Source organism: Lagopus muta, chromosome 8, assembly GCF_023343835.1.
Source record: "Lagopus muta isolate bLagMut1 chromosome 8, bLagMut1 primary, whole genome shotgun sequence".
NCBI classification, from domain to species: Eukaryota; Metazoa; Chordata; class Aves; order Galliformes; family Phasianidae; genus Lagopus; species Lagopus muta.
The window spans coordinates 12,628,977-12,654,301 of record NC_064440.1 but is presented as its reverse complement, the minus strand read 5'-3'; the positions used below and the strand labels follow the sequence as shown (position 1 = coordinate 12,654,301).

Here is a 25,325-nt window from a genome sequence, read left to right as displayed (position 1 = left end):
TAAGTTCTGAATGACTGGCTATTCAGAATGTAAGAGGACATGTTCTGACACGTCCAGAGAGTACCTCTAATGGAAAGCTGTAAGAGCAGTCCTCCCATACTGGGCTTTCTTACACAGGTAAGTATGTGAGAGATGTACCAAGAAAGCAGCAGAGCATACTGAGGGGTATTTAGGTTATCTTGTAGTATTTCAGTCCCCACTGCTTAAAATCTCCTAATCGAGCCAAGGCTTTATAAATACTATGACTTGATCAGAGCAAGCATATTGCAGCTGTTGGCCTTTCCCTACCACTCTGTCTCTGCTGTTCTGCGCCCATGGCCTTGTGTGTTTGCTGGTGTACCACTGCTGTGCCAGCACTGAAGGTGGGCATTTCTCACAAGGCCAGCCAGCTGCTCTTAAAGTGTGTCCTACACTGCTTGTGCTCACCTCACAGACTGCAGAATTGTGTCAGGTGCCTTCACTGCTGTCAGACACCTTTGTTTGCTGAGTGCTCTGTGTAACTTTAGTCTGTCTGCTTTCTGCTCCCTATGAGACCACCAACCACAGGCAAAAAGCACATATCTGTATCCATAGATTCTTCTGCCTTTGATCACTGAAAAGTCAGAGAGAAGACTTTTCTGAAAACATTGAGAAATCATCCTGAGGTTCCCCTTGCAGCCCTGCCTTAATTGCCTCCTTCAGCTCAAAGCATCTTTCCTTCTTTCACCTCGCTGTGCAGGTGAATCTCTTATGCTGTATTATTTTCTACCTTGAGTGGACACTGACTTAAAATGCTCTGAAACCTCAAAGCTGACTTCTCCTTGGATTAAAGAAAATAGGGATTCCTCTGCAGTTCTGAGCAATTAGTTGAACGTGGAACAGACTTCTGTTAGGGTTGTTGAGGAATACTGTAGTCATTGATACCAAAATTTCTGTAAGAATAAACAAAGGGTGTCCAACTTCATAATCAAGTAAAATCCTCTTCCTCTCACCTTGATTTTGACTCACTTCCACACCTTAACCTATCCTGGTAAGTCCCAATAGGTTTATATAGACGAGGAAGGTTCTTTTATTCAGCTCCTGGCTTAGTCCGTGGGAGTTATTGGGTGAAGTACTATCGCTGGTGCTGGAATACACTGAGGTGGGAGATGGTGCAAGTAGCTTGTGCATGTGCAAGCAGCATGTGGATTTATAAAAGTATTATTCGATTAAGGCTTAAGCTCTGCAGTACAGATCAAAATCCTCTCCACTACTAGAGGAGATGCCTATATTTCCTACTGAGAACCAGATTGGTTTTAGGTAGATTTCACTTCTGATGTCAAGAGGTTTATTTGGATCTCCTTGGAAGGCCTTTGCAAGAAATGTAAGGGGATTCCTGTTAATCTTCATTTATATCTAATTTCCAGACCATGAGAAGAATCTTTGGTATTTGTTTAGAATGTGAAATAAGATGTAAATAGAGCTGAGAAAAAGAAAGTTAAGCTGATTCAATTTAGCTTATATTTTAAAAAATACATCCTTTACTTCTGAAGATCTTTTTTTCTTTGATAATAAACTGGAGAGTGTGCAGTTCTATTACTGGTCACTGATAATAGAGCTAATGGGTCATGAGCTAATACCTACAAAGTGTTTTTCTTGTGGTGCAAATGGCTTGTTCTTGATTTTTGGAATAAAGACATCCTAATTTACACTAACAGCTTCCAGAAGTTTCAAAGCACATAGATTTATTTGGTAGGATACAGATACTGATAGTCCAGTCATTTCCAAGATTGATTATTTTTAGCTTTCCGTTATTTTACAGACTGGGAAATCTGCTCACTTAATTTTCAACAGGTGTGAGAATCATTGGCACTAGATGTGAACATCTTGTACTTGCCAATGAAAAAAACAGTCTTACAGTTTATTGATTAAAACTTGTGCATGGGTTTTTCTGCACTTTTGGTACTTTTTGTGGTGATGTATCTTCCAATCTACTATGAACTCGAAGAGTATGAAATTGAAAGCTCCGAGTTTCATGTATTAATGTGGTATGATATTGCTCGCAAAGAATCTTTTAGATACAGTAGGTAATGAACAACATCTTTATGCCTAGGACCTGAAATAGTTTCCAAAACCAGTAAGTCTTGTTAAGGTTTGTCAGAAAAAGTGAAATCTTTTCAGTTAACTTCTTCAACCTCTACCTACTCGAACATTTTCCACATATCATGCTACATGTTTAAGCAGCTATAATTGCATATAAACAAAGTGTGATTTTCCCAGCATAAACATGCAGGTGCTTTTTTCTATAAATGTCCTTACATTTTTCTACATACTCTGTACAGGATTTTGGAATATAATCTGGTGTCCAGTTCTTGTTACTCTTCACTGAGTGACCAAAATGTGCTTGAGATTTGTAGGTACAGGGCACAATACTGTGTCCTTTACTGAGGGCTAAGTATGGTGCGTATGTTGTACTGAAGGACCTTCACATGAAAATCTTTTCCCTGAAGATTACTGCCTCCTCATGGGCTTGTCTTTTGTTTTATTTCAGTTAAATTTCTTTAATTAAAATGTTATACTTCACTTAAAAATGAAAACAACCATTCTGACCCAAGAGAAACTTTCAAAATGTGACATGATTGGGTGTAACCAGTAACATGCAGGTTTGACTTTCATCAGTTGTGTTGGTTTTGTAAGCAGCACAAAATTGAATGCTTTAGTAATGATCTGACATTAGTACTTTCACAGTCTTTTGCAGGCTTGATTTTATTCAGAGTTAGCTTTTTAGTTGCACTACTACAACTGAGGGAAAGAGAGGAAGTGCGTAAAATGGTACTCAGGAGTGACTTCTCTGGCCTACCATGCCTGTGAAGTGGAGTGGGGGAAAGGAACTTAAATCACATCAGCTGGGATGGGGAGAGTTTGAATGGTGCTGAAATTGCCTGATAAGGAAATGCACATCACGTCTGAACTTATGATGCCCAACCCAGACACCTGTCTGTGTGAACAGTACTCTGAACAGCTGAGATCAGACCATTTCTTCAAAAATAATTTTGATGGCTTGACTTTATTCCTTTCTTCCTCTTCCACCAGTACATTAGAACAGTTCTGCTGTTAGCTACTGCCTGTGTAGTGAGGCTGACAGAACCTGATTATGAGATTGTGTGGGAAACCTTAGGACGTGGCCTGAACCAGTGATTGAGCACCTGGTGAAGGGGTGTAGCTAACCCTGGGAGCACAAGTGCATGCAATTATCTGGTATGACCAGAAAGGGTGGGCCCAGGGTCTACTTCTCCCTAACCTCATTTAAAGGCTGGCAACCAGAACAGAAGCATCTCTACTTGGAGATTGCCTCCTTGGGAGTTTCTAACAAATCCTGATCCTTAGCAAGGGGTAAGTTATTTCTTCTTTGTTACTAGGCTGCTACCATTACCTTTCTTGAGTAATTCAAAAACTGATCAAAGGCAACAATATCTGCTGCTGCCTATCTTTACTGGAAGGTTCCTTATGCTCCTCTGTGCAAAGCCAGCTAGCTTGCCTGAAACTGCTTTAGCAATCTCTGCTAAGTCTCTGTGCCTGAGGACTTGTTTTATTTTCTGAATTGGTGGCTTTCTTTTCTAAGAGATCATGTGCAGGCAGGGGGGTTCCCTTCAGAAAGGTGATACCTTGCAGTCTGGAAGCTGTGACTGAATACTGTTGAGCTAGGAATTGGGACACCAAGCGGTGGATTTTAACTCATAAAATACATTGGATTTTAGTGAAGGTGATGTAAGAACATCTGTTCATCCCACAGCAGTGAGCAGATGGCACTGGCTTGTTCCTCTTGGCTCTTATTGTTGGAAATATCCAAATAATTTTCTAGGATGGTTTCTCTGATAAAGCAGATTTTATTCGCAATTGCAATGGCAGGCCTCCTGCAAGCAGGAGAGCCCCGAGAAAACAGTGTTACATCTTTTATCCCCTATTGCCTGCCACTTATCTCTTTCTCCCCTGGTTCCTCATTGGCTGAGTACTGCAGGTTCACACTTGTTTATGACGCTTCACTAATCATACAAACACCAAGTAGGCACAAATCTTTGCCGCCCAAAAACAAATGTCTTAGTTGGTTAATTGACTTCTAACAATTGCTTTCTTAACAAACACTTGGTCATAACTTTTCAGATGTCAGTTTTACAACATAAACATAGCCTCAATTGTTTATTTACCCCCCTAATATTTGTGCCCCTGGGTCATTGTTCTGATCATTCATCTTCCTTGCATAGAGATAAGCTCAGAAGGAGGATAGAGGGGAGTGTCTTGGAGCCTGTCTATGGCATCCTAACATTCCCACAAAGCGGGGGCAGTTCTGCTTTGTGTAAAGGCCCTGACTCCTTGAAAGTTTGTTTAAATGCATTTTGCTTCTGGTGATCTAATGAACAACCTTACAATGTTTCCTAGTTCAGAATACTATGCCCACATTGTTTAGAATGCTCAAAATCTGTTGCAGCTTTGTGAGAAAGTATTTGTTAAGTAATTTGGTAACTAATGTTTCTAAAATATGTTACTAATGTGTATATGGCATTCTTACTTTCCACATCAGCTATTTCTAAGGATACGTTACAGCTTAATTCTTTAGATCAATTGTCCTTTTCAGTGTTCAATGCAGAAACAACACTTTCACTTTCTACGTTATGATTTCTGCATGTACCCTGTCACGCAGGTCTACTTACCTTTGAGGGAAAGCGTTTATTTTATTCAGTATGTTTAACTTTGTGAGAGGCCTTGACTCAGAGATATGCTGAAGCATGGCACAGAGTATCACCAAAAGGTGCCCTGGTCAGTTATCCTTCTCTCACACTGTTTTGTGCTGGTCTAACATCAATGTGTCAATCTAGCAAGTCAGATTGGAGAACTGGTCTGCCTGAAGAATACTTTTAAAAGTTATCTTGTTCTGTAACCCAGCTTCCACACAGTTGAGCAAAGTAATCTTGTGAGCAAAGTGACTTGGAGAGAAGGCAATACTTCTTAGAGAAAGTGTAATAACATTTGGTTTTGCTCTCTTATCCCTGGCAAATACACTAGTCACACATCCTTATTCTGTCACTCTACAAATAAATTCCTCCTTAGCCCTAAACTACATAATAATAAAACATCTATCCAAACAACTTCAGTTTTAAGAAAATAGTTTTCTACTGATTTAAAAAAAAAAAAAAAAAAAAAAAAAAAAAAAAATTTAAATGGAGAAGTTCTTCTTGGTGTTTGCTGTGTTGGTGCATGAGGTTTTCTTTCTACTAGGGCTCTTACGACATTAAGCATCTATAACCTTTCTGGGCAGCCTGTTCCAACACCTCACCACCTTATCAGAGAAAAATCTCTTTTCCTGACACTATCTATCCAAGTAAAAAGTTCATTTTCTTCCCGTTTATAATATCTCTTTAAGTACTGGAAAGCAGCAGTGAGGTCTCCCCCAGAGTCTTTTCTTCTCCAGACTGAACAAGCCCAGCTCTCTCAGCCTGTCCTTTTAGGAAAGTACTGTGTCCCTCCAAGTTTGCCATCCACTGACCAATGCTCCAAGAGCTCTGCATCTGTCATGTGCTGTGAGACCCAGACCTGGATATGTGCAGAAATGCTATGGGAATGAGAAGTGTTTGTCAACTCTGAATTTTATTCACCTATATATCTAATGATTGTGAAGTATCCTTTCAAAGCCATGCTGTAGTTTTGCACCTCTTGGGTTTAATTAACCCTGGAGTAACTCTGACAACTTCATTAAAGGTGGATAAGAGAGCTTTCTCTGAATCATTTACAGAAGCAAAAATGTGGCATTTTGAAAAGTTGCCCCCCCCCCCCCCCCCAAAAAAAAAAACAAAAAAAAAAAAAACAAAAAAAAAAAACAAAAAAACACCACAACAACAACATCTGTGGCAAGAATCTTAAAGGAAGAAAACTTGGTTAATTTTCTGAAAAGTGTTGAGCAGATATTGTTTATAGAGCTGCCTGTTAGGGATTAGATTCCACCAAAGACTGGGGTTCATTTCAACCTGTACTTCTTCCAACCAAAGAACAAAATTGGTTCCACCTGGTGTTATCAGGTGGGTTGATAATGAAGTGGAGTCTTTTGATTTGTGTTCAATAGGGCTGTCCTGGTTTCAGCTACAGTACAGTTGATTTTCTTCATAGTGGCTTATATGATGCTATATTCTATCTTTGGAGAGAGGATTTAGCAACTGCTTGGGGATTGGCTGAGCATTGGTCAGTGGATAGCAAACAACTGTTTTGTGAATCACTTGTTTTGTAAATTTATATATGTAATTACTACATATTATTACTATGATTTATTTCTTTTTTTTTTTTTTTTCTGTCTTAAAAGTAGTTTTGATCTCAACCTATGGATTCTCCTTCTTTATCTGATCCTCTTCCCCATCCTACTGTGGTGGAGGAATTGAACAAAAGGCTGTGTAGTGTTCAGCTGCTCACCAGGTGAAACCACTATAGGGGCGATTAGTTTCCGTGGCTTATTATTCAGGCCAGCACTCAAATGTAGATTAAAAAGGTTTTGAAAAAAGGCTATCTGGAAAAAGGCTTTTCTTGTGCATATGAAGTTTTTTTTTTTTTAATCTTAAACTGAGATCATCATCTTACAAGGGTTTTTATCTATCAGACTTGCCCAAAAGCCTAGCATTGTTACTCCATCTCATTACAGTCCTTACACAGACCCTTGAGAGTGAATGTTGGGATCTGAAGACGTAGTAAGCGAAAGCTGAAACAGAATTGTGATGAATGCACCTCAATAACCCTCTTCAGGTGTGATTCAGAGAGCTCCATACAGTCACTTCAGTACTTAGTTTAAGATAGAATATGAGAAGAAAAAAATCCACTAGAAAAAGAACGTTTTACTCAGACATACTAAGCAAATTTTAGTCAAGCACTAGCTAAACTAATCTGGCTTGACACCAGTAATAAATTGTGCAAATTCCTGTGACCTTCATCATTCTTATTTTGTATTAAATGTCATCTTGTTAGATGATGCATGAATGAACGGTACAATATGATAGATAGTGTGAATTATTGCCCACTAATAGATTTTGTTAAAACATGTCTCCTCTCTGGGTTGGTCCTTGAGAAATATGCCCAAAATTATTTCTTAACAGGTCTTAAAAAGCAAAGGAATAAAAAACTTTCATAGGAGAGAAAGAAATGACTTCTGCTCATACATTTTAAGACCTTTGCTTTCACCAATCCGTATGTGAATTGTTGATGTGTTGGATGCCGTTATCCACTGGCTTGGGCCTGACCAGAAAACTTTGGGAAAGGAAGGCAGGAATTTTCTGGGGTATGTAAGGTTAAGAAGATTGGTGTTTAAACTGAGCTTAAATGTTTAAAAAGAGATTTGTATCTGTGATCCTAGCAGACCCACTCAGTGGCAAAGCCATTCTTGATGGAGACTGTAGGCCGGAGCAATGTAAGTAATTAAGGAGGATTTTTGTGTTCATGAGTAATCCTTAGCCCAGTGTTAAAAACAAATGCACTAAAAGAGGTGTTTGTCTTTGAAATGATACTTGGCATTGAATGATATTCTATAAATAACTTTATTAGTGATGTTTAGTCTGAACTAATGATTTTGTCTATGAAATACTGTCCCCATACATTTCCAGCTATCTGTTGATATATCACAGTGTTTCTAAGATTATTCCTCATAGGATATTATTGAAGTGCATTTTTAATTTTATTGTTTTTAATTATTTAATTTTAATATTTTCAGAGACTATCAAATGCTGGGAACTCAAAATATTCTAGTATTAGCAGTTTTCTCTAAAAGCAATTGAAGGTCCTTCTATAAATAAGACTTCAAGATCAAAGGGAATTAAAGAAGCTCCGTGGTTTTATGGATACAGTCAGATTATATTTAAGATAACTAGAAGAACTCCACCAGGCCACCAGTGCCTTTATGTTTTTAATAGGTATGCAATAGTAGAGATGTTTCTTTATGTATTCTCTCTCCAGAATCTTTTCCATCTTTTCTATGACTTAGATAGGTGAACAGATTGATCTACGAGCTTCCAATCCTAAAGTGAAATCTTGATTAGTAAAACTACTATTTGTATTTGTGTATTACCAAGCCTAAGACAGATCCAAAATCTACTTGCTTTGTAGGTAATAACAGTTTCTTTTCTCTTTCCTGAAAAGAACACAAACCCTAGAACCAGAAATGTGCTTTTTTAAATTGTCTGTACTTGACACAGCAAGATTTATCAATACTGTAGCAGGTGTCCAGTGTTCTGAGGGTGATACACTTCAGCTTGGGAGCTGGGATGCCAGTGAAAAGTGATGGATTTGTCTACCAGAGAGTTCAACAAATCTGAAGTAATATTCAAGTTCATAGTGCATAACTTTTTTCTGGGATTGGGGAGCTCCCTGCTTTTTCAGTTTCCAATGTCCATTACTTACTTGTGCTCCTTCACAAAGAAGATTACGTAGATTATTTTATTCCATCATTGTTCATGTCAGTGGGAGTCTAATTCTAGTAATCCTTCATAAAACAAGGAATATCTTAAAATCAAATAGATGTTCATATGATATGGAAGTCTAATTCTAATTATGTAAGCAAGTAAGATTTTGGAAAACATGTCATTTTGATGTATGGCAAATAAACTGCATCCTGACATTTCTCAGAATTTAGGATTTCTTAGCAGTGGAAAGTCTAGCATGGCTTTAATTTAAGCACTGGAGATATAAGGGATATATTAAAAAACCAATCAACCCTAGACTTGATACGCTCTTTCATAATTAAAGAACATGAGGTCACATGAAGCTAATCATGGGTAAATTTCAAGCACATGAAATCAAATATTTCTTCACAAGGCACTTCAGATTATGCTGGAGGTCAGAATCAAACAGTATAGCTGCACTTCTTTTAAAGGGTGCCACCTAACTTTATGGTCATCCATAAAAATTTTAGCTTTACCTGTAAGATCAGGTTAGTCTGTGTTCATGCCTCAGGGCATTAGTATATCACTGAACTACTTTATTTTTTTCCCTATGTAAAGAACTGTACAATTACTCAAATACTATTTTGTGTCCTTAGCTGTTGTCTTTAAAAAAAAAAAAAAAAAAAAAGCAAAAGCAAAAAACTCACAACAAACAGGTGCTAGAAATAGCATGTTGCTCTGATGGATAATTGGTTAAAAAAAAATATCTGTATAACTGCTTATCTAATTTTTTTCTTGACTTTGCCAGAAGTTTGCATTTATTTTTAGCAATGGTTTGTGGAAAGAAGCCAGACAAGAAGAATTGTTTCCTATAATGAGATAGAATGAGGCATGTAAAAAGATGCAATTTGAATCTAATTAACTTCAAGTTTTTTTCAGAATATTTTTAAAATAATATAAACACATACTGCAGATACTTTAATTCAACAATTACGGCTGTTGAAGTGACAATTGTGTTTTATACCTGAATGATCTCACTTCCTGGTTTCATAATATAATGGCTTCAAAGTGTGTGTTTCTGTAGTTTAACAAAAAAGTTTAAACTAACTTTGTCTTCATCTAATTCTTGCCTTCACTTGGGTAAATTTCTACTGGTTTAACTGAATAGCAATGCAGTATTCTTTGCTTGCATAAATAATGTTTAAAGGCCTTTTTGGATCTGAAGAAAAGATGAAATCTTGATTCAAAACTGATGTCTCTGTAACAATCAGCTTTAAGTCACGTTTATAACCCTTTATGTATTACCCCATTGTGTCCATAAGGCTATTGCATGTAGGCATCAAAGATATGTTATGTTATCAGGGCATTCCAATAATGCAGTTGAAGTTCAGTAGTTGATGATTAGCTCTGATTTGGAACTGGATGAAGGAATAATATCTAGACTATTACTCCTGGAAGATGTATTCTTCTGAATTCTTGTTTAGGTCACTACAATTGGTGTTGCACATTTCTATCAGGATGAGGTTGCACAAGTTCCTCGGAGGAGAAATGCTGTGACAAAACAGGATCTCTTTCTATCTGTGAAACAGGAGACAGGAGCTCATTGTAGACAGCGTGTGGGTAATGATGGTGGGAAGAATTACTGTTGGAAATTTGTCCTGATATCTATAACCAACTGGTTAGCTCTCAGTAGTGGTCAGCTATAGTAGTTGTCAGTACTGAATGGACTGGTAAATACTGATGGAACTGGATTTATTGTGATGGAAAGGATGCATCACATTTTGAGGCGAATTTGCTTTATGTTTGTTGTTTTCAGTGTTAAGAGACTTAAATCACAGTTAACCAGATTAACATAGTTCTGACTGCCAGTGCTGAGTTTTCTGAGTTCAGCAGCTCCAGTGGCTACCTTCACCAGCATCCTCCCATTAGGCTGATCCTTCTGTCTTTACTTGCTATCTACATATCAATGTATTTAGCTGCCTACTTTGAATGAGGATCCTTCTTAGTGTAGTTGTGCATTAGGTTTGTTCCTGTGTTACACGCACACGCGGTAGTTAATGTTGACAAGGAGGGAAAAGGAAATTACAAAGGAAGAACTTAAGATGAAGAAAAAAAATAAATTGAAAAGGAAAAATTTGAAAAGGGTGGGGAGAGTTGGGTTGTTTCATTACTTCATTCTCAATCTGTGGGATTGTTGGGTTTGTATGAGAAATATAACCCCCAGGTTCTGGAGTGAGGGTGACCTGGTTTGGACCTGTCATTGAAATGCATGAAGGGAAATGTAATACTGAGAATCACTTGTGTAATTTTGTAGGGGGGTGGGAAACCAGGAAGAGAGGATCTTAACAGCATAAAAGATCCTGGTATTTTTTTTCTTTGCAGGTGTATTTATTTGATCATGCCAGAGCTTTGAGACCAAATAGCCTGCAAATTGCTTTTTCATTTCAGATGTTTCCATTGCTGGAAAACAAATAGCTTTATTTTACAGCTTTTAAATGATTCTCCTACGTGTTTTTCCCTGTTATCCTGTTTCACTTCCTTGTCCCAGCATTTTCACTGTTGCTGCCACTCATCTAAATTTCTTTCCTCTTTGATATTTATGAGCTCAGTTTTAGTAGAAGAGTTCACAGAAAACATTCCCTCCTTCTCTGTGCAAGACAAGTCGTGTAAAAATGGTTTACTCAAAGGGAACGAAGGAGATCAAAAGTAAAATCTCCTTTGTAAATCAGGCCCCCAGGCCAAATTCAGCTCTGGTATAAGGAGCATTACCTAGTCATTTCCCAGTAGGATATATGTGCCTGGAATTGACTTACCTTCTTTTTGAGATATAAGATGTCTGAACTTAAACTCTTCCCAGGGGGAGCAGAGTCCTGTGGGAATATTGTGCATAAGGAAGGATATAATGGACTACGACAGAGTCAGGGATTCTGGTGGCTGAGGGATTTTGACACCTGTACTCAGTGCTGGCTCTTCTCTGAACTCTCATATTCTTGAAATCAAGTTCTTCCATCCTTGTGCCCCTGTGTTTCTGTTCCCATGTGTACGTTAGGTTAGTTAAATAACAAACGCTTGCAAAAATTTTTGCAAGTGCTGCTATCATTTTTTTTTCTATTTTAACCACAACTTGCAGTTAAGTTGTTACTATTATTATTTTTGTTATTAGTGTGCGTAAGAGACTATCACTGTCCATGTTTCTTGTATGTGTAGAGCTTTACTTCAGTTTCTTTCTGATGCTCTTTTTTTATGAGTATGGGACTCCTTTCCTGTCCCTAATTAAAACAAGCAGAATAGATCCAAGACGTATGTGGAGGCATTCATTTGAAGGCTGAAATTACAAGAAAAATGCATACATAGTTTTGCAAAATACATACGTATATTTTTCCAGTATTTGTCAGAAACCAGAGTAGAACAACCTTACTAGTTTTATCTTCATCTGATGTTATTCAAATTAACTTTCACAGTGAACAGACAGAGCTCCTTGAAGATGTGACAGAAATTCCTATCTGTCAGTAATAAGGTCACTTTCACTGACTATTTTTCCTTAGCTCTGGACTGAGGCACAAAGCAGAACTTGCAGCATTTTCTGGCAATACTGACATTCTTCTTGAGCTTTCTGGAAGTTGAATTACTTTGAATATTGTGGTTAATGAATTTCTGAGTCTGTATATCTGCATGTGATATGTGGAACAAGTAAGGAACGTCAGAACATTTCCTTGATGCAGAATGTATTTTTTTTTTATTCTTCCACTGCTGGAAACAAGTGGTTCAGTTATGAGACATCAAAATAAATAGTTTAAACAATCTCTTGCAGCTTTAAACATCTGTGAATCAAAGTCTGTTTGCTCCATTATCATTTTCCTACATTTCAATTAACAAAATCTCTGAACAAGAGCCTGGGAGTAAAGGATTGTAATATGGTAGATAAACTGGAGAAGTTGAAACAGAAAGGCTTGAGAGGGAGAAAAAAGGGAATGCTTCCATCTCTTAGGTTGTCAATGCTTTTTCTATAACTTGGTCAGATGTTCCTGCTGAGATGTCTAGTTTCATCTCAAAATGCAAATTTTCTCACATTTTGCTTGCTAAAATAATTTTAAGTATTTCTGAAGCATGAAAAGAGTGGGGAAACCTGGTTTCTTAGAAAAAGAGGATTATTATGACCAAACTGGATGGCTGTCAGTTCCCTTGCCACTTTAATAACTTTGAAATGCGCTGGCTGATTTCAGTGTAAATGCAGCGGCAGTGTATAGACAATAAGTTCCTACAGGATTGGTGCCAGTCAGGTGCTAAGTAGATGAGGGAAATCTACTGAGAGGATAGTGAAGAAAAGTGAGCTCCTAGTGATTTTTACTTAGTTTGTTCAGTGGGAATGGTCAGTTCATGGTCAAAATATAAACCTTGAGCTTAGCCACAGCAAATTGGGTTTATTTCTTAGCTAAGAATGTGAAATGGAGCTAAAGATACTGGGAGTGTGGTCTCCACAGATGTTTCTGGAACTTGGACTATTGTCAGGTAGTGTTTAATGATGGAAGTATGGTGAGGATATTGTAGCGTACAAAAGAACTAGAGAATGGCAGGTAAGTAGATTCGAAGTACAAAAGCTTAGGAAAAATGAACTTCCTTTGGGGGGATTCTGATGAGTTATATTTTTGCTGTATCACTGTTAATTATCATTTTCATCTGAGGCCATTAACTTCCGTTGTTTTTGGTCAGCATGAATCACGTTGCTTTTATTTCCATGTTGTTTTAAGATAATTAAAGATATTAAAATAAATCGGGAGAACTGAAGGTGTAAACATTTGAGGATTGGTTATATAATTTATGAATGTGAATTCTTATGGCAATTTGACACCTTTTAAAATGTTTTGTGATTTTCATCGTATTATAGTGGGCAACATTTTAATTAAGACTTCCATCGATATTTCCACTGTAAACTCCCTTGGTTTTTGAAGCCTCCGTGCATAGCTTCTTTAAATTTCTGAAATAATATTGTAAGCTGATGTGACCACCATTTCTAGGGCTGGAATAATTAGAGGCTGCTTTTGAAATGCTGTGGTGTTTTCAAATCTGCTAGAGATGTGCTAGAAATGAAAACAATAGATGCCAGTGCTGTTCTTTTAATGCATTTTAAAGACCTATAATTTCAGATTGATATTGTATATCTGGGAAAGAAAAAAAAAAAGATGTTGCTCCAGATTTCAGTAATATCTGAAACAATGACAGGATAATTGTTATTACAGCTTAGGCAGTGTTCAATCTATCCTTCAGAAAAATTTCATAAGAAACAGCACTTTCTGAAGTGGTCTGTGCTCAACTTATTCCTGTAGCATGCATTTGTTTAAATTGTTTTTCCCAATGGTATTTTTCTGTCTATGCTTTTTTTTCCTTTTTTTTTTTTTTTTTAGCTGCTCCCATATGTTAAGGATTGAATCTCTGCATGTCTGCAACTGCAAATCAAGTTTTAAAAAAGTACTTCAAATTCACCCAAGTAAAGCAAGGAAAATAAGCTGGAAGTTGTGTTTCTCTGGCTTGAACATATTTTATTATGGCAAGAATTCTGACTTTTTTTGTTAAGATTTCTGAAGCACAGGATAGATGTTATTAAACATAAGAATGAGTTCATAAGCTTGGGAGCTCTCTGCTTGCGGACTTTGAGATATATATTCAAGAAAGCGTGTAACTCAGTATTTAGCTTTTGTGGAGGTTTCTTTGTGTATCTTTTTTTTTTTTAATAAAATAATCAAAATATGCTGAAAATAAATGTCAGAAAATTAAAGCTTCCTCATGAGATGAAACTGATTTAAAATTGTTTGAATAGGAAGGGACCCTTAAAGGCCATGGGGTGGTTCAATACTCTGCAGTGAACAGGAACAGCTTCATCAGCTTCCCAGACCTTGAATGTCTCCAAGGGTGAGACAGTGACCACCTGTCTGGGCAAACTGTGCCAGTGTTTCACCATCCTTATTGTAAAAACAAAAAACAAACAAACAAAAACAACAACAACAAAAAAAACCCTTCTTATATCCAATCTAAATCTTCCTCTTTCAAGTTTCATTTCCCCTTGTTCTATCACAACAGACCCTGATAAAGTCTGTTCTTTCTTACAGACCCTCTTTAGATACCAAAAGGCCGCTCCTGGAGCCTTCTTTTCTCCAGGCTGAATGGCTCCAGCTTTCTCATTCTGTGCTCATGGGGAAAGTTTTCCACCACTCGGATATCTTTTGTGGCCCTTCTCTGGATGTGCTGCAACAGGTCCATGTCTCTCCTGTACCAAGGACTTCGTATTTGTGTGCAGTACTCCAAAAGATGTCTCACCTGTGTGGAGTGGAATGGCAGGATCACTTTCTTTGACCTGCTCTTTGTTTCCCAAGCTGTGTACCTTAATGTAGAGGCACTTCATCTGGGCAGCTGGCCTTGTCGCCTCCTTGGAGAGCAACTCCTTTGTTTATTTGAAGTATTTTCCCTGGGTTTCTCTGTTGACTTCTCCTGTTGCCTCAGTGGTAACCTGCTGCTAGCATATAGTATCAATTATAGCATAGCATAATTACCAATTACATTATCAATATAGCTATCAACGCTAGCATATGTTATCAATTAAATCAGTCTCAGATTTTCATCAAGAAATCAATAACCAGTTTTTTAATAATCTATTGTGTATAACAAAAAGCCTCAACAGCCTGTTAGCACCCATAGGCATTTGTATTTAATGAGAGCTTACACTTTTAGAAGACTTCCTTGGGACTAGATACGTCTGTTATTCCTGAAAGTTATACAGTAAAGCCTCCTAATTGGCAGACTGCATGCATTTGATTTTTTGCATACTCAGCCCAACTCTGCCCATGGAAGGTGAATTCGGAAGTGGGTGCTAATAATCAAACACCCATTCAGCTCTTGTAAAAATTTGCATAGTGGTAATGTTGGAATAAGTGATAAATTCCAAGTGAGATTCAACGAGACTGAATCAGCCTTTCTGAGACTTATTTATCTTTCTTTTTCTCCTTGGAAATTATCCTAAGGTAAACTGTTCATTCTTTTTTATTACATCTGTTTGGATTTAATGCCAGAATCAGCAGGTTGTATCAGACCCAAGCTCCATTCTAGCCAATATCTCGTCTTCAGCATTGACTAGTGATTTACACTTTCAGAATAATGTGAAAGAAACATGTATGAGGTAGATCATAACAACCAAATGACCATCAAATTATCATCATCTTGGTTGATGGTTGTATGGGAACTGCTGAATTATGGCCTGAACCTCTGATTGATCACCTGAGGTGAGCAATGAGTCAGCATGGGAGCACAGGTGATGGCAATTCACCTGTGCTACTGGAAGGGGTAGAGCCTGGCTCCACCTCTCCTACACCCATTTCAGAACTGACTACCAGTGGGGAAAGATCTCTTCTGGAGTTCCCTCCTCTGGAGTTCTGTAGCAAGCCCAGGATACGGGTAAGCATTCTATCTGTTCTCTTTTTGTTATTATAATCTGCTTTGCCAAACTCTCTTGTTTATCTCATAATTATAACATCTTTATATTCATTGAATATACAATGATAGAGATGACTAGGATCAAGTTACAGGTCACTGGTTAATACTGTCACTCTGTAGTTATATATTTGATTACATTCTTATATATGTTTTCTGTAAGTACAAGAGTTATAGAAACTTCTATAGAGAGGTAGGGATGTAGATCTTAGATTCTCAGTTTCCTGTATATGCTCCTTTTCTTCTTGATAGAGAAATATGGGCTCTTGTAGTGCACAGGTTTTTTTTAATTTTAAGGTAGACATCCAAAATACATCTGATATCTAAGAAAAAAATTCCCTGAGTTGTTATCTTGCATCTCATTCTTTTTACTGATCGCAAAAGGACCCTGGAAAACTAGCTCTAAGGTAGTCATCTGCAGTTATGAGGTTAGCCTGACTTACTTTCTTGTCAGCCTGACATTCTAAAGATGAATTGTTCTGTTTCTTCCCAGTCTGAAATAGACTTTTATCAGAAATAGTGTAATCAGCAGGACTAAGGAGATGATAGTTCCTCTGAATTTGGCACTTGTGAGGTCTCAGAGACTCAGGGGAGACCTTATAACTCTCTACAGTGACCTGAAAGCTTAGAAAGCAAGTGGTATCCTGGGCTCCATCAGAAGAGGGATGCCCAGCAGAGACAGGGAGGTGACTGTTCCCCTCTACACTGCTCTCGTGAGGCCCCATCTGGAGTACTGTTTCCAGGTCTGGAGCCCCTAGTACAAGAAAGACCGGGAGTTATTCGGGAGGGAAGGCAGGAGAGCCACAAAGATGATCAGGGGGCTGGAGCACCTCCCCTATGAAGATAGGCTGAGGGAGCTGGGCTTGTTCAGCCTTCAGAAAAGAAGACTGCGGGGTGACCTCATTGCAGTCTTTCAGTACCTAAAGGGAGCCTATAAACAGGAGGGGAATCAACTCTTTGAAAGTGTGGATAACAGCAGGACGAGGGGGAATAATTTTGAGTTGAGAGAGGGAAGATTTAGGTTGGATGTCAGGGAGAAGTTCTTTACAGAGAGAGTGGTGAGGTGCTGGAACAGGCTACACAGAGAGGTTGTGGATGCCCCATCCCTGGAGGTGTTTAAAGCCAGATTGGATGGGGCTCTGGGCAGCCCGGTCCAATATTAAATGGCCAGAGAGGTGGTGGAGTCATCATCCCTGGAGGCTTTCAAGAGGTGTGTAGATGTGGCACTGAGGGACGTAGTTTAGTGGACCAGTGGTTGGGCTAGATGATCTTAGTGTTCTTTTCTGACCTTTATGATTCTGTGGTATTTTGTTATCTCCAAAACTTATTGAATGCTGTTAGGTTGAGGCTTCAAGAGTTGCTAGAAGCACCATTAGAGCTCTCCAGGTTTCAGGACAATAGTTTGATACTATTGAGACAGATGTATTGAAGTGAAGAGAAAGGTCCAGCTAATAACAACCATAAATGTGCAGCTATACTCCTGTTAGTTGTTTCAGTGCACGTGGAGTTTGACCTGACAAACTAAGCTAAAAGAGATATGGGAAGCCGAATACAAACCATGAAAAATCATGAAAGCATGCTGAGGAAAATCTGTAATTAGTTATCAGGGAGGAGGAGGGATGTCTGCAGGCAATGGAAAAATAACTGCTAAATGGTGTCTGGAGGCAGGCACCAAGGAACAGGACTCAACTATAACAAAAATGCATATCCATGTGGAAAGATAACCCTGGTTTTGTATCACAAGTCAGATAGCTGTCTCCTTTATGCAATGTATACAATTCAGACTTTCATTCTCCTCTTTGGGGGGAAATTCTTCAATAGCAAGTTACCAGACTGCAAATGATTTCTAGGTCTCAACGAGTTACATTTCCACTTGCTTAGAATTAGAGGGAAGGTTCTTACTCCCTTTTCTCTTGTTTCTCCAATTTCAAAGTTTGGATATGTCTTTAAAGAAGGTATTTACGTGATGGTTTCAGTGCATTTCTTTGCTAAATTACCAACTTTACTAAAAATCCACATCCTGGAACCATACAAATAGAATCTATTCTGTCCTGAATGATGTTTAAACATTTATTTGAAATATTTTGGGGATTTATTTTCCTTGCATATGACAGTGCTATCAATATGCAGCTTTTGTAAGGTGAAAAGATACTGCAGGCATTGTATAGAGAAAGAATTGCTGCGTACTTTGTAATGCTTCATTTCTACCTGTATACAAAGAATCTAACTACAGGAAGCAACATTTTGGTATCATTTTTTAGGAGGAGATGTCCAAAGAAAAAAATCATTTATCTTTTCAATCTTTCTCTCCCTCTTTCTCTCTCTCTCTCTCATTTGTTTTCCATTTTGGTTTAGTTTTCCATTCATCATGTGCCACTGGTGCATATTGTATTAGGGTATTAGATCAAACTGTCAAAAAGCTGACAGGTTTTTTTTTTCCTAAGCATATGCATTTTTGGAAGAGTAATTAATTCAGCCAACTGGAAGTAAGTAATTAGTGTCTTTTTTTCTTGTGCTTGATGCAGGTTTTGATATGAAATATTTTTAGAAGGTTGAAGATTTAACGTCTAAAAAGCCCTTATTTTCAGATAACTTGTTCACAGAAGAACATTAAAAAATGATCGTAAAAAATATATTAACTCATTTGATGCTGAACATGATTTTAGAGTGAGAAATACTTAAGTGGTTGCTGACCTTAAAGAAGAGCCTGCAGAGTATTGGCATCTGTCTGAGTACTGTCTGCATAAGTGCTTTGAATACTCAAGGTTTTGCAGTTCATAACTGCAGCCATCCTTTGTTACTATGTGTGGGATTTGTATGTTCCATTCTTGAAGTACCATATGTCTTAAGTGATATGTCTCATTATAGATAAGGTACGTGAAAACAGTTGTTGTAGTCTCATATCCGTAGCTGAAATTTGCTTAATGTTTCAAGTTATTCCAATAGGACATATGAAAGTTATATGACAGTGACACATGGAGATTGTATTGCTTAAATCTTTTATATATTCAGAAAATTCAATACAAAAATACTGTAAGACTTTTCTGAAATGATACAACTTGCTCATCTGATGATGATTTTCCTGGAGAAATTGTTCGCAGAAAGTAGTTGTCAAAGCTGAATAATATGTATATTTGCAGAAGAAGGACTTACCCAAACAATGACCTTAAAGCTGTGGAAATTAATTTCTATTTCATGGCTGAGCTTTGCAAATATGTTGTGTTCTATTGTAGGATCTGACTGCCAACTTAAGAACTTGAAAACAACAGAACAACCGGTCCTTTAGATCTATTATGAGGAAAATCCAAGTTTGGATCCTGGAAAGTAGGTAAGTGCAATTTCAAATCTATTTTGATTTTTCAAATTGCTTTTTTTTTTTTTTTTTTTTTTTTTTTTTTTTTTTAAATAAGCCTGTGATAATGTAAAGCTAAAGTGGTTTGCAATCTCTGAGCATGTGTTTGTCAGCTGTTTACTGTTCCTCTCAATTGAATCAAAGTGAAAATTCAGATTGTGACTGAGGAGCAGTGAGAAAATAGAATAAAAAGCAGAATGTTCGTGTACTGAAAGTGTGGTGGAAATATGAACACAAGGAGTTGATGCTGACAGGACAACATACGAATATATGAAGTATAGTTATACGGCATGAACTGAACCTGCATTGATCTTAAGAATGTATGTGAAAGTCAGAAACTACATAAAGTCATTGGCTTGTCTGAAATGAGGGCTAAATATATGACATAGGATGATGGCTGGCAGGAAGATGACTAGTGTGCTACAGAAGGGCCTGATTAACTGTGTTTAGAAGAGGATCTGAGGTTTGGTTTCAGGCTGCTGGATCACTTAACTCCCGCTGTGGTATGTTTGCCAATATCTGAGCAATCTTGGGCTTCCCATGTGGAGGCCTGTTCAAGCTGTGCACAAATCTGTACTTATGAGAGAATGTGATCACTGGTTTGGTATTACACTGGAAACATTAGAAACAGTCCCTGTGTCATTTAATGAGTTCTTAGTCTGGAGTGCTTATAATGGGGAAGGTTACCAGGAATGTCTAGAGCATCCATAGTACAGCTAGTTCAAGCAGTGCAGTGGAGCATATAGATCCTTTTATTTTTCCATAAATATTTCCTTCTGGGGAATATATCTTCCATTCTGACCTACTACTTTGTTATGAGCCTTTAACTTATTGTTTATACTTGAACTTGCACTTGAACTTCAATTTATATATGCTGGCTATGAGAAGGAATTGCAGCAATATGTTTGTGTTGCTTAGTTCTTCTCACCAGCCAGCAAAACAGTACATAATCTTCAGGAGGGGAAACCCAAGAAAGTTTGAATTTTCTTGGTTGTGTTGGTTAATGTTGGTCACATTGTCAGTTTTTCTACCACTCTCTGTAACTAAGTTCTGGTTTCAGTGTATCCAGTATCAATGGAAAAATAAGTCCTGTGTCCTCTGCTTCATGGTCTTTTTACCAGATAAATCAGGCAGACATGCCTGTTGTAAATGTGATGAGTGAATTTCACCTTTTATGCTGTCAGGTTTCACCTGTGACGTGGCTGTTTTTATACAGTAAAGGGGATAAATAAACTTCAAGAAGGTGAAGAAGAGTCATCATGATACTGGGGTGGGGAGCTTGTGGATCCAATAAGAACTGTGACTTCATTTGACATGACTGGAAGATACTTTATTTTTAACAGCACAGCCACAGCAGCAAAATAAGACAAGGCTCTAACAGATGTTTTCTTTTATTGTTAGATCTTCCATTACTTCTAGCCTTGTGATATGTTCCGTATCATATGATGATAGTCCCAAAGCTCAAAGGCTTTCTACTTCCTTCACAATACTTACTGAAAGGAAGGAAATTTGTATTTGGTGTTAATCTGTAACCTGCTGGAAGGATTTAAAATAACATTTGATGAAGGGAAATGGGTAAATAAAATTCTTGCCTTATTCTTTGTCTGAGCAAGGGATAGAAGTTACATAAAGCTTTTAATGGACCAGCTTTACCCTGAACACAGACAAATAGAGAGTGAAACAACAATGGAGATCATCTTGGGGGAGGTCATAGCATGTGTAGGTGGGGCAGCCAGGGGACCAGGCCTAGCCAGCATGGGTTCATGGAATGCAATTCCTGCTTGACCAACCTGATCTCCTGTGATTGTGTGACCCACCTTGATGGTTGAGGGAAATGCTGTTGACATAGTCTTCTTAGACTTCAGCAAAGCCTTTGATTCTGTCTTCTGCAGTACTCTCCTGGGCAAGCAGGTGGTCTGTTTTTTGGACAGGTACACTCTTTGCTGGGTAAGCAACTGGCTGGAGGGCTGGACCCGAAGAGTGGTGGTGGGTAGAGTTAAAACCAGCTGGTGTCCAGTTATGAGTGATGTTCCCCAGGGGTTGATATTAGGACCTGTCCTGTTCAGTATCTTTGTTGGTTATCTGGATGAGGGCATTGAGTGCACCCTTAGTAAGTTTGCAAATGACACCAAGTTTGCAGGAAGTGTTCTCTGCCTGGGAGTAGGAGAGCTCTACAGGGTGATCTGGACAAGCTGGATAGTTGGTCTAAGGCCAGTGGGATAAGTTTCAACAAGACCAAGTGCTAGGTCCTGCATTTGGGCCACAACAACCCCAGGCAATGTTACAGGCTTGGGGCAGTGACTGGAAGACTGCAGTGAGTGAAGGGACCTGGGGAACTGGTCAATGTTTGGCTGTACGTGAGCCAGCAGTGTGGACTTGGATGATCTTGCAGGTCTTTTCCTTGGTGATTCTATGATTTTCTGAAACTATGGACTTCTACTACTCAATGTGTGAAATTCTCATCTAGCAGAGCTCAGGGAATCTTGAACTCTGTATTACTAGCCCTGGAAATGTACAAATCCATCTGTACAAATCAAACTGGTATTAGTAGAGGTCTGAGGAAAAACTGTTCAAACAAGAAAACGTCAAATATAGCAATGGTGGTTTGTTTGTCTGCTTTATAAAGAGGTGAAGTGAGTGTAACATTTGGATTTCAAAGGGCTACATCTCCTGTTTGCCTACTTTCCAAGAAATGGATGAAATGTAAAGCTTCCTGTAAAACAAGGAGTTAACCCAAGACTGCATCCAGTTGGCCTCTTTTCATTGTATGAGAAGGCATATTATAGATTAAAAAATTAAGCGTAGATGTATGCATGTGTATGTGTATCTGCATGCCTGTGTATCAGTTAAGCATGATATGTGGTAATACATCTGCTGTATTCTTCCCATATTCTTAATCTTATTGTCTTGAGTGCCACAGATGTAACACTGACCTCGCTGCCTCTGATTCTCGAAACTTCTCTCCCTAGTTGTTCTAAGTCTCTCCACGTTAGAACTTCCTGTAATTCAAGCCAAGTACTGCAGAATTTCATGGTACTTTGTAGCAGAGAAGTCAAGCTCTTCTGTGACCTTTTCACTAGGAATCTCTCATGAAAGCAACTGTTAGCAAGTTTGGATGTATCTTTTCATAGCCTTTGCAATTCAGTGCATGCCTTTCTAATGAGCTCTTCAGTAACTTAGTCTCTTAGTTCTTCTAGAAGTAGTTATACTTAACATGTGATTGGGTGGGCCTGAAATTCGTTCAGCAAGGTTGGCTTTCTGGGCTGCGAATGTGCACTGCTGTCTAATGCTCAGATTTTTATCCACCAATGTCCCCAACTCTTCCTTGGGCTGCTTTCAATCCTGGCATTGCCCAGCCTATATTCACGTTAGGAATGGCTCCAATCCAGATGCAGGACTTTGTATTTGGCTTTGAATTTTATTAGCTACTCAAAAACTTCATCAAATCATAAAGCAGTTAAAAAAAAATAAAAATTGTGTAGTTCTAGTTGGCCTTACTATATTCTTTGCAGACTTTCTTTTTTACCTGTAATGTAGTAATTTCTGACATGGAAAGGCACAGAGAAGTGTAGCCTTTAAGAAGAGCAGCTTTCAGTCTTGTTAGACCTATAAACCACTAAATCTCTTGTGTTCTTGTTCTTAATTGCTGGAAGGATATCAGATTCCCTGTATGCTCATTTGGACCTGTGCTTGTCTTTTGCATGTCTCCTGATCTCACATAAAGAGTTCTAAGGCTATTTCTTTCCACTTTTAACATTTTTTCTTCTTCTTCTTTTTTTTTTTTTTTTTTTTAAGTTAATCTGTGTAAATCCATTAATCAACTAACTCCAAGTTCTTCTGGGCTCTTGCATGTGGGAAGGTTTTCTTTTGATGACAATTGGAGGTAATATGAATCCATGGGTCACTTACCAGCTACAGCAGCCAATTAATTATGGGCAAAAATCATCACTGAAGCAACAGCTCAGCTATTGAACTAAAGCTGCTAATCTGATTTATTCCATTTAAGAGAAGGCACAGATTTCTTCCTCCATTATCTCCCACAGACCAGAGCTCTCACCTGTGACTAGAAAAATGGCATGGTGAAGGAATAGATAGGAAGTTTTATTTTTGTATCAGCCCCTCTGGAGAAAGAGGGGAACCTGTGTTTTGTGGGATAGAAGAATCTGAGGGCAGTCAGCCACTGAAGACATGCAAGACTCATTGCTTCATGATATAGAATATCTGTCACTGTAACTAGAGAGTGTCCTGGCCTCTCAGAGTAATGAATGGAAATCTTAAAAGAAAGTAAAAATAAAACAGGACCTTTTTTCTTAGGTGAAGAACTGTTTTCAAGCTCTTGTATTATGCGAGTAGGAGCTTTGTTGCAGTTATGGGCAGGGGTTCTTCATTCAAAATACAATATTTCTTGATTTGTTGTCTCTTTTCTCTGGAAATGCAACAATTCTCTCAACTGCTTTCCATCAAAAGAAATTAGGTATTACACTAAAACAGTAAATTGTCTTTTCTCTCGTGATTTTCAGGATACCTTGCAAATTCAAGTGGTTTGAATAGCTCACATAAGCATGGTATCATCACGTTCAGTTGGAGTGACACAGTCAGTAGGATTAAGCTAGATATCCACAATAGTTCGTGGAGTGTAAACAGCTCTATCATCACCCCCTTTCTCTGGAATCTGGCCAGATTTCCTGCAGTGCTGTCTAATTGCTTCTACTCTTTTAATTAACATTAGATACAGTGCTTAGGCAAACTAGAATAAAATTCCAAGTTACACGATTTCTCCTTTCTTGAATCAAGACTGCAATTTAAGAACTCTCTTTGGGCAGAAATATTTATACCTGTGAAATTATACCTACAGACTAGCTGTAAAGATATGGAGATATACTTTTTAACTCTGTCTGTGGGTTTCTTGAGACATATAAGCTGAAAACTAGATATAGAGCCTGCTAAATAAAAAATATTAATTGAAAAAAAAATATATATATATATATATAATATATATAATATATATATATATAATATATATAATATATATATATAATATATATAATATATATATATATAATATATATAATATATATATATATATATATAATATATAATATATATTATATATATATATATATAATTGATATATATGAATATATATATATATATATGATATATATATATATATTTGAAACCAGCCATGCCACCTCATAAAGAACTGCTAAGGGCAACTGACTTTGTTATTGTCTTTTCAGCCAGAGCTAAAAATCTGTAGTAATACGCATATTCACGTTGGAGCTCTTGCACGTAAAGGGCAAAGTTGCAGAGATGACAAGCTGGATGTTTTGAGATGTGTTTTGTTACTGAAAAACATAAAGAGTGTTAGAACTTGGTACGTTTTTCTGAAGAACGGTTGGTGACGCATTCTAAGGTCAAAATGTAATATCTCTTCCATGCTCTTCTAAAAAGTCAGATTAGTCTTTTCAGCAGTAACCTTTCTCACATTGAGTATGTTTGCTTTCCTGTCTTTAAAATTCATCCTCTCCATTTGTGATTCTGACAGCTTGTAGGATTACATTTTCCATATATCGATTTGGATGTGCTTCTTTTGGTATGTTTTGATTAAAAGCAGTATAGTTTTACTTGTACTAAGATAATGTACCCTGTACGATAGGCATATAACCTTTTAGCAAAGTCATCTTCGTTGTTCTTTTTAGGAACCTTTGGACAATATTTTGCCATTCCAAGCTCAACTAACTGATAATGAAGCAGATGTCATGAGTTGCAGTCTGGACTAAAGAAAAGACTATTGCTTTCTCATCTTTAAGTACTCAACAGATTTACTGGGAGGACTAGGAAAATGACCTAAAAAAGCAAAATAGAAAACTTCAGAAAATTGTGAGAAACAACGCACAGTGTAGTTCTTAGAATATGAATCTGGATGAGACCTGGGTTATTGTATCCTATGTGTTTACTGTTTTAGGCAATTATATATACAATGTTGTTCCTTTTTAAGAGGTTATCAGAAGATAATTTAAAAAATACTCTCCCAATAAAGCAAACCTAATTGCATGGTGTAGTTCTATACAAAACATCTTTAAAATATGTAAGAATATATTATGTCATATTTAAAAATAGAATTA

The 25,325-nt window shown here is 37.6% G+C and overlaps 1 long non-coding RNA gene across 4 annotated transcripts in view; it reads left to right on the top strand.

Annotated features, from left to right (window-relative positions):
* Positions 1 to 3,250: 3,250 nt before the first annotated feature.
* The window catches only part of LOC125697079 (uncharacterized), a 214,985-nt gene continuing 192,910 nt past the window's right edge, over positions 3,251 to 25,325 (top strand). For 3 of the 4 annotated variants that reach the window (XR_007378670.1, XR_007378666.1, XR_007378669.1), the window contains exons 1-2: positions 3,251 to 3,351; positions 19,079 to 19,173. This is a non-coding gene — a long non-coding RNA (uncharacterized LOC125697079). Of the gene's footprint in view, positions 3,352 to 15,736; positions 15,810 to 19,078; positions 19,174 to 25,325 lie in introns of those variants that run through there. The other variant, XR_007378668.1, reaches the window with a different exon arrangement.